Source organism: Buteo buteo, chromosome Z (assembly GCF_964188355.1).
Source record: "Buteo buteo chromosome Z, bButBut1.hap1.1, whole genome shotgun sequence".
NCBI lineage: Eukaryota > Metazoa > Chordata > Aves > Accipitriformes > Accipitridae > Buteo > Buteo buteo.
In genome coordinates, this window is record NC_134204.1 from 70389753 (window position 1) to 70397790 (window position 8038).

Consider the following 8038-nt stretch of genomic DNA (forward strand, 5'->3'; position numbering starts at 1 on the left):
GTTTAAAAAGGAAAAGGACACATATATGGGGAAAAAAATCCAGTAATTTTGTAAGGGTTCCTTCTCCAGCTTGTAAACTCCTTGTTATGAAAAGTATTACTCATAGTCTCAGTTTTATTTTTATCACTTTTCCAAGCCCAAAGTTGCTTCAAGAATGCAAATACAGGACATGCCTACCATTCCAGGAAGGAAACAGTACTTTTACTTTCTCATGTTCTCCCACTTTTTGCAACCTCTAGTGTATTAAAAATGTACATATGCAAAGGGTATCTGTGAATGAAAGAAACTACCTTTCTCTTTGTCACCAGAACCACATGTATCAGTGTCCAGACTTTCAGACTGCAGTAATGATGATTACTTTAAGTTTTGCAGATGCACCCCTACAATTTTAAGTCCTCACTAATTAGTAATAACGTCAATCCAGAGACATAAATTCTTAGACAAATTATCAGAATGTATACTCTGAGCATCTAAATTCCAGAAAAAAAGCATGAACTCATTTTAATCTCCATACAGCCTCATTCTACAGAGTTCATTCATATCAACATCAGTATTTTGCAATGTAATAACACGTACAATTTTTAAAGCCCTCTGGAATTAAAATGCAGGCTCATGGGACTTTCAGAAATGAAATCAGTTTTCTGAATTAAGCCCTTAAAATACTTTCCTTTCTCTGCAGTGTTTCTTCATGTCAGCTTTCTATTTCATCAAATGTAGAAAAAGACCTTGTCAAAATTCTAACCTTGGTAAGTTATTAAGCAAATTAAAAATACAACTTTAAGCCAGAATCTTACTTTTTATTTCTGTATACAACTTTAATTATTACATACTTTTACACCATAGTTAGCTTTTAGTCTATCTTATTTTTGTACTGAAAACATGTGACAGTATCCTAACTTGTAAAAAGAAGTTGAAAAAATTAACAACTGCAGTTCCTGACACCAAGAAGATCTACAGTCACTCAAGAATGCAGAATAAATACCTGTCCCAGCAGACCGACTTTTGCTACAGCCTGTCACTCATCTTCAGTAGTATCTTAACCTTACTTCTTCTGCCTATAAGCAAACCTAACTGTTGAAGCAAACCCTTATGTTCTTGGTCTTTCTTCCCTCCCACAACCACTTTAACATTCTTTCCTCTCTGCTTTAAAACACCTGTATCACAGGAGACCAGCTTTGTCAGATTATTTGTTTGCCACTTTCTCTAACAAAACAATTAACTCTTTGCACTGAAAGAACCTTTGAGCTTGTGGGACACAAAGTATGTCACAAAACTGCCAGCAGAAATCACTGGAAGGATCTTTTGAAGACAGCTGTGGGTATACATTTACTTTTGCAGATTGGCACAAGCATTATCATCTTTCCAAGTCTGTGATTAAGTACCAAACACCATCAAAACTTTTGATATGTAATTCAAAAAACAAGCATGGAGATGTCTCTGGTTTCATAGTCAATACTGGTATAAACCCTAGTTATCTATTACCCTAGTGATAGCTACCTGTTTTACATCATTGTGATAGGTCCTGTGGACTTCATAGTATCCCTTATAAAGACAAACAATAAACAATTCAAATTTAGGTGGATTATCTGAGCAGATACTTTGAAAATATCTTTTCAAGGCCCAGATGAGATGATTACCAGAGAAATTACATGGTATTGAAACAGAAGCTATGAGTCTGGAATAGAAGCCTTAAGAGGAAGAAAGTAAGTAGGTTTTATTTTCGATCAATGTTACTACTTCTCTGTGCCCAAAATACAGTAAAGAACTGCAACAACAATGATCAACCCATAAAAACATGGCATCATCCTTGTTCTGTCTTTCAGAGAAAATTTTACCCCAGTTGCCTGTTGGATGTCCTCATTCACCCCAATGCATTAGTTTTTATGACAGGACTTGCATTACTGTTTTCGTCTAGCAGAACAGCAGGACATGGTAAAAAGTGCAGCAGACACTGGTTGCAATATCACCTCTAATACCAGCTGTTTCTGTACTTCCTCGCAGGTGTTTGTCTTCCACATGGCTGACAGCTGAATTCTGTTCAAAAAGGATGACTAAAGCTGCAATAGGTGCAAAGCCAAGTTTCCTCTTGGATTCTCTTCTTCCCCCTGCTGTGCCTCATGTGGCTGGCAGAGCACTGCCATTGTGGAACAGAGGTTGCTGGAAATAAATTCTTCTTAAGCAGACAGGCTTTTGTTCAGTTCTGACTCCAGGCTCCTAGCCCAGTCTTGAGCAATCTGCACTGAGAAAACTCTGTGCGTCCGTGGTAAGGCTGGTTTTTTAGAGGTTTCTAGTCTGAGCCAATTTGTAGTAAAGAGAACCATTTTCTGAAAGACTGTGTTCTGGGCAGAGGATCTTCATTATCGGTCTTGTCCTAGCATATTCTCTGAGATTTCCATCAAGTTAGGCTTTGGATTTAGATGCAGATACAATCATTCTTAGGTTTCTATATCTGTATTTCTTTATGCGGACTAGTTGCGGAACAAACCAAGGAGGCATACTGTATTCTTGTACCTCTTGCCTGTCAATTAATTAATCCTTTGCTTTTTTCTATACAAATGGGTGAAAGAAACAGTGCATGCACATAAATTTTTCTTTCTGAAAAAGGAACACATGATTCAACAGCTTATTTTCTGTCACGACCAAAATTTCATCACTTGAAATCCAAGGTTGCTCCGTGCTCTAAAACAGTTAGCACATTATTCATCTTTTTGTGGACATGCAAGAGGCCAAATAATTCTGTGGGCTTTCCTGCTCCTTTTCTACTGCTCTTGTTATCACTTCCAGAAGCCAGTGTCTGTAATGTCTTTGCACAAGTCTATAAACTGAGGCACTTTTTAGAACCAAGATTTTTTGGATGCACCCATAATAGCATTGTGTTTGTGAAGCATTTTGTATAACTGTTCAAAGAGCACCCTTCTCTCGTTTTCTTAGTGATGATGGTAGACAACCCTCCTGTCTATCAGTTAGAAGTTGTCAACCCCTGTCACCCAAGTTCTGAGCATTTCTAGCCAGTCTTCACCTGTCAGCTATTTTTGTTAAATGCTTTGGTGAATCATATAAAAATTGTATAAGTGTGACTTTTGCTGTGATATGCACTTTACTAAACAGACCCTTCACTTCTTTTGCAGCTAAAAAGAGAAGAATAAGGACTATAAAGAGTTCCCATGTTTCTTCTCTAACTGAAAGTCCGAAAATTCACATTCACGTGTCTGTATCCTGTTCTGCAGAATGGCAGGGCAATTTTACAACAGCTATGAGCTTCCGGGTAGCAGCTTTGTTGTTCTTTTCATTCCCACCTAAGATGCTTGCTTTTCCCCATTCTTATTCCACCTCAAGCAACACATTCGATTCTCTGTTATCTACATGTGACACTGTTACATGGGTTTTTTTCCTGGATTTATTTAATGGATGATCTTTGCCTAGACTTCATCTGTTACAAATTGCCACATCCAGGCTTGGACTCCTATGTTTAAACACCTTGACAATACACTGCTTTTTCAGATGTTTCTATTTTCTGAAAGAATACCTGAATGTACCAACATGTCAAATATCTTAGAAGCAACACAGCATACAAAACAAATGAGAAAAGCCACAAAACAAAATGTCAGCTGATTCACAGTGTACCTGATTATTTCATTTCCAAGGTATTAACCACACTGTTGCTGTGTTGGCTATGTCTAAAAGGAAATGTGACAACTTCCTTTGGCTTAGAATACTGACGATACTTAAGATAGTAATGCTTATCTGGTATCTTTTAAATATTCAATATCTTGTGTCGTTTTATTCAAGATTAAGACAGATGGGTTTTGAATCAACAGACTACACTTGGGTAGCCAGATAGGGTACCAGATGGGTATCCTTATTGACTTATATGAAGTTCTGTATTGTTTCCCTTGGGAAGTATTAAGAGTAGCATGTTTACTAGAGAGCCAGTCACGCTAAAGCTTTGTTTGTTCAATTGACTGCTGCTTATAGGCAACATGACAGAAGGTAACAGACCAACATATTCATTTTTCAGTGCATAACTACAGCCTGAGCATGAATAGCTGGGATTACTATGAGTGGGAAGAACCATTTAGGTATACAACAGAAAAGAAAAATATATAGAGAATTATTTTTGCATAAAGGTTTTCTTGGTCTCTTTAAACCTGTCCGTTACTTATGAAGCCACAATATTTCTTAAAATGCTTTAATTGAAACAGTTTCTATAGAGATACTGATATCTTTTATTAGACTGACTACATATAGGCGTAAAGAGTGGACCATTTTAAGTGTTTTATAGCATATTGTAAGTACCTTAAATCTGAGTGGATAAATGTGCACATATGAAAGAACACATCTTTCTTTCATTAGGTAAGTGTAACAGCATTAGCCAAATTCAGCCATGACTGGGAGAAAAAAACAAAAGAAAAGGTAAAAAAAGGTGAGTCACTTGGAGGAGTGCTGTGGGGAGGATGCCTGGATTCTTCAGATTCTTCACTTAGAATCTGGCCAGGGCATCGTTCGGGGTTCCTATCTACTTCAGTGCAGCCAGACTTTCATTGTCTGTCTCCTTCTGAGGTTTTTCAGCCCTTCCCCAGCTGTCTCCCCTTCACACAGCCCAATAAAGTCCAGGTTCAGCCAGAGAACAGACAGCAACTGGCCTTTCAACACATCCCGAGCCCTCCAAGTCCTAAAGAAATTGAATTGATGGGGATGGGCCCTACTGCCTCACCCCAGTGCTACATGCTGTGTAACAGGGCTGGTGGGGGCACTTGTCCGCAGAGAGGACTGGGAGCTGTGAAAGATAATCAGAGATTAATTCCTGCCTCTTGCTGAGAGCAGGCCATGTTTGCCACGGATGTCGGAACACACTGACATGTCCCACGGAGCAGCTTCTGCAGGTCCCTGCCTCAGGACACGGGTGCTTGTGAGTCTCACTGCTGGAGATCTCTATATGTTATATATAGTGAGTCCTGGTACCTAAAGTGACATGTGGCTTTCACTGCTGAACTGTAAGCCTGACCAGCACATAAGCCTTGGCATAACCCATTCCTTTGAGCTACGCCTACATTGTGTACGGCCGAGATTATCACTATTTTTTTTTTTTAAGCTTTCCATCAGCCATTTGTCCCTGAATTGAAAGAGCCAATTCGAAAGTAAGAAAAGCTCAGGGACGGAACAGGCTCTCAACAAAAATTGGGGAGAGCGAAGGGAAGTTGTTGCGACCAAGAGCTCCCTCTTGCGTATGACAGCAAGAGCAGAAGGTCCCTACCCGCGCAGGTCTCGCCCTTCTGCTCTGCAGAAGCAAGGGCAGCCTCGGGGGGGGGTCCCGGGCCGAGCCCCCGGCAGCGGCTTCCCCAGCTGACGGCTTAGCTCTGCTCCGGGTACGTCCTGAGCTTTGTCGTGGCAGGGTGGAAGTACGCTTCTGTAACGTAAAAACTTTTCCCAACCTTTGCAATCATGTTTATTTCACTAATTTGTCTTAAAAGAAAAAAAAAGAGAACCGACATTTTGAAACAAATTCTTATCCATTTGAACTTCTTACTTGCAAATATGTTTTTTAAAAATGTTGAAATTCAAAGTGTTATGTTTTCATGAAAACACGTTCACGTATTCTTCTTGGCAGTAAGACTGGAGACTCTGCAAGAGTGCGTGTGGGTTATTTCAGAAGGTAACAGAGGTCAACAACTTTCCCAGTAATCTCCCAACTCCTTGTACTGCAGCAGGTCTCAACCTCTTCCTCTGTGAAGCTGTACATGTGGAAATACAGTAAATGCTTGATTTTGGATGCAGCTAAATTTCTTTTTCATCTAAAACATTTATTTAAATGTGTTGTTTTCTTGGGGTGTCCTGTCTGGATGTGTTTTGGCTTTTATGTAATCACCTATCATGAGCATAGACAGCAGTGCACTGACTTTTTAGACACAAGCAAGCTCATTTCTTGTTCACTGCAGTTTCCAAAACATGAGAACAGAGGTTAGAAAATGCAGTGAACCTTAAAAGAAAGGATAAATTCAAGCAGTTTTAAGGTCTGGTGATTTTTTTCCTCCACAGCATGACTTTGCACAAATCACACTGAAACTGTGGGAAGAAACTGTGTTAGTGGTTAGTATACCTGACCACCTCTCAAGTGTTTTGCAGGTGCCAAAGTTGTTCAGGGATGCTTCTTTAAGTATGAAAAGGAAGATTAATTTGTATTATAACCTGACTGGCTTATTTTAGTAATTTTAACCTATCAAAAATGGAGCACTGTACTGGCAAGTAAGCAGGAATTAGTAACTGGATATCAAGGTCTATTATTTATGTAAAATCTGTCAAAGCAAGCCCAAAGCAAAGATTTTCAAAGCTGAGGTACTTAAAGTGGTGAAGCTTTACCATGTTAGGTAGGTTTGAGCAGTGAGATAAAGCACACCGTGGAATGTACTTTCAGTGAGAATTAAATTAAAATGGTAAAGTGGATTTATTTAACTGTTACACACAACTAGATTTCTGGAAAGGTATGATGGCCACACAGACTAAGGAATTTTATGAAAACACCTTTCAAAACCTTCAATAGGGAGGATTGCATATTAGAGGACTGTAAAGGTGAAGAACGGCTTTTTCTGTTTTGCTACTCAAATAACAAGAAATGTTATTTCAGTCATAAGATCTCATTTTATCTGCCTGAAATTACATCCATATCTACAGCCTCTAATATTGACAAAAGGTCTCTAACTGCCTCAGGAGAAAAGATTTAAAACTTGTTTCAGCTACAAAGCAGAGACGAAGAAATACAGACACCTGAGTTTCCTCTACTTTGTGGGTCTATTCAGTCTTTCCACAGCTGCTTCCATGTGTGTTTCTGAAGAAATGAACTGCTTCTACCACTACAGTTCATTAGCATTCTTCAGGAGAGCATGTGTTAATGAATGCCTGCACAAGAAACGCTTGCTGTTTGACAATTTTAATCTTCCACAGATAGAAAGTGGCAACATACTTTTAGAAACTTGAAATCAAACCGATCTAACAGTGAAACGAATCCTTGTTTTTTCTAGTCTTTGACAACTATGTTCCAACTTTGCCTGTAAGGTAAAAAACCACATTAATAAAATTATCTAGCTGTGTGTGTATGTTTGGGGGAGGTTATAATTCAGAATTCTGCTTGCTAATATTCTGTCACAATAGAGGAAAAATGATAAAGATTCTTCTCAAGCAAGAACTACGCTAAAGAGCATCTGAAACTTAGTCTCACCCTAATTAAATAGATTGTCCAGTATGAAAGAAAAACTCTACATATGACTTCCTCTAAAATATATTTATTGAACTTATTTTGAGTTTTAACATTCAAATATTATTTGTGCAGCAAGAGAATAAAGACAGCATGTGAAATTTATTATATCACAAGCAGAATGATTACACATAGAGATAGAACAATGGAAACTGGGAAGAATCTGGTAACAGTGACAGCAGCACCAGCAACCTGGAAAACCAGCAACCTGATTACTTTTTTTATTCCTTTTAAGAATTACCAATTATTAACTGGCTAACTCAAGGAAAATTACAATGAAATCAACAAGTACAAAGGCATATGTAATGTTCTTCTAAATGAGGAAAGCTCAGATCCCTAGTGTTACAAATTAATATATAGTTCCATGTATCATTTAGGGAATTGGGTATCACTGTGACTGGGGTGTTTAGGAAATGGACAAATAAGCCAGTTTCAAGCTTCACAAGAAGTACTGATGTTCATAAGCTGTTCACGATGCTAACAGTTAATTCTTAATTACTATCAATCATTATTGCTACATACACAAAACAATTAGTCCTTAACAAATCTATCCCAGATGAGCTGGGAGTACACAACACAGTGGAGCTGATGCTACATAGTTAGTGCTGATGGCTGCGCTCCATGGTGGTCCTTAGTCACCAGGACCAAGGTGATCAGGCTTGAGACCTCCTTGCAGGCAGTTTGCCATCTTTGTTCTTTACTCAGCTCATGTTTTATACTCTCCATCCCGGATCCAAAAGGAAAGGAAGTGATTTTATCTGCTCTTGATGACTCATTTGGGGGACTGGG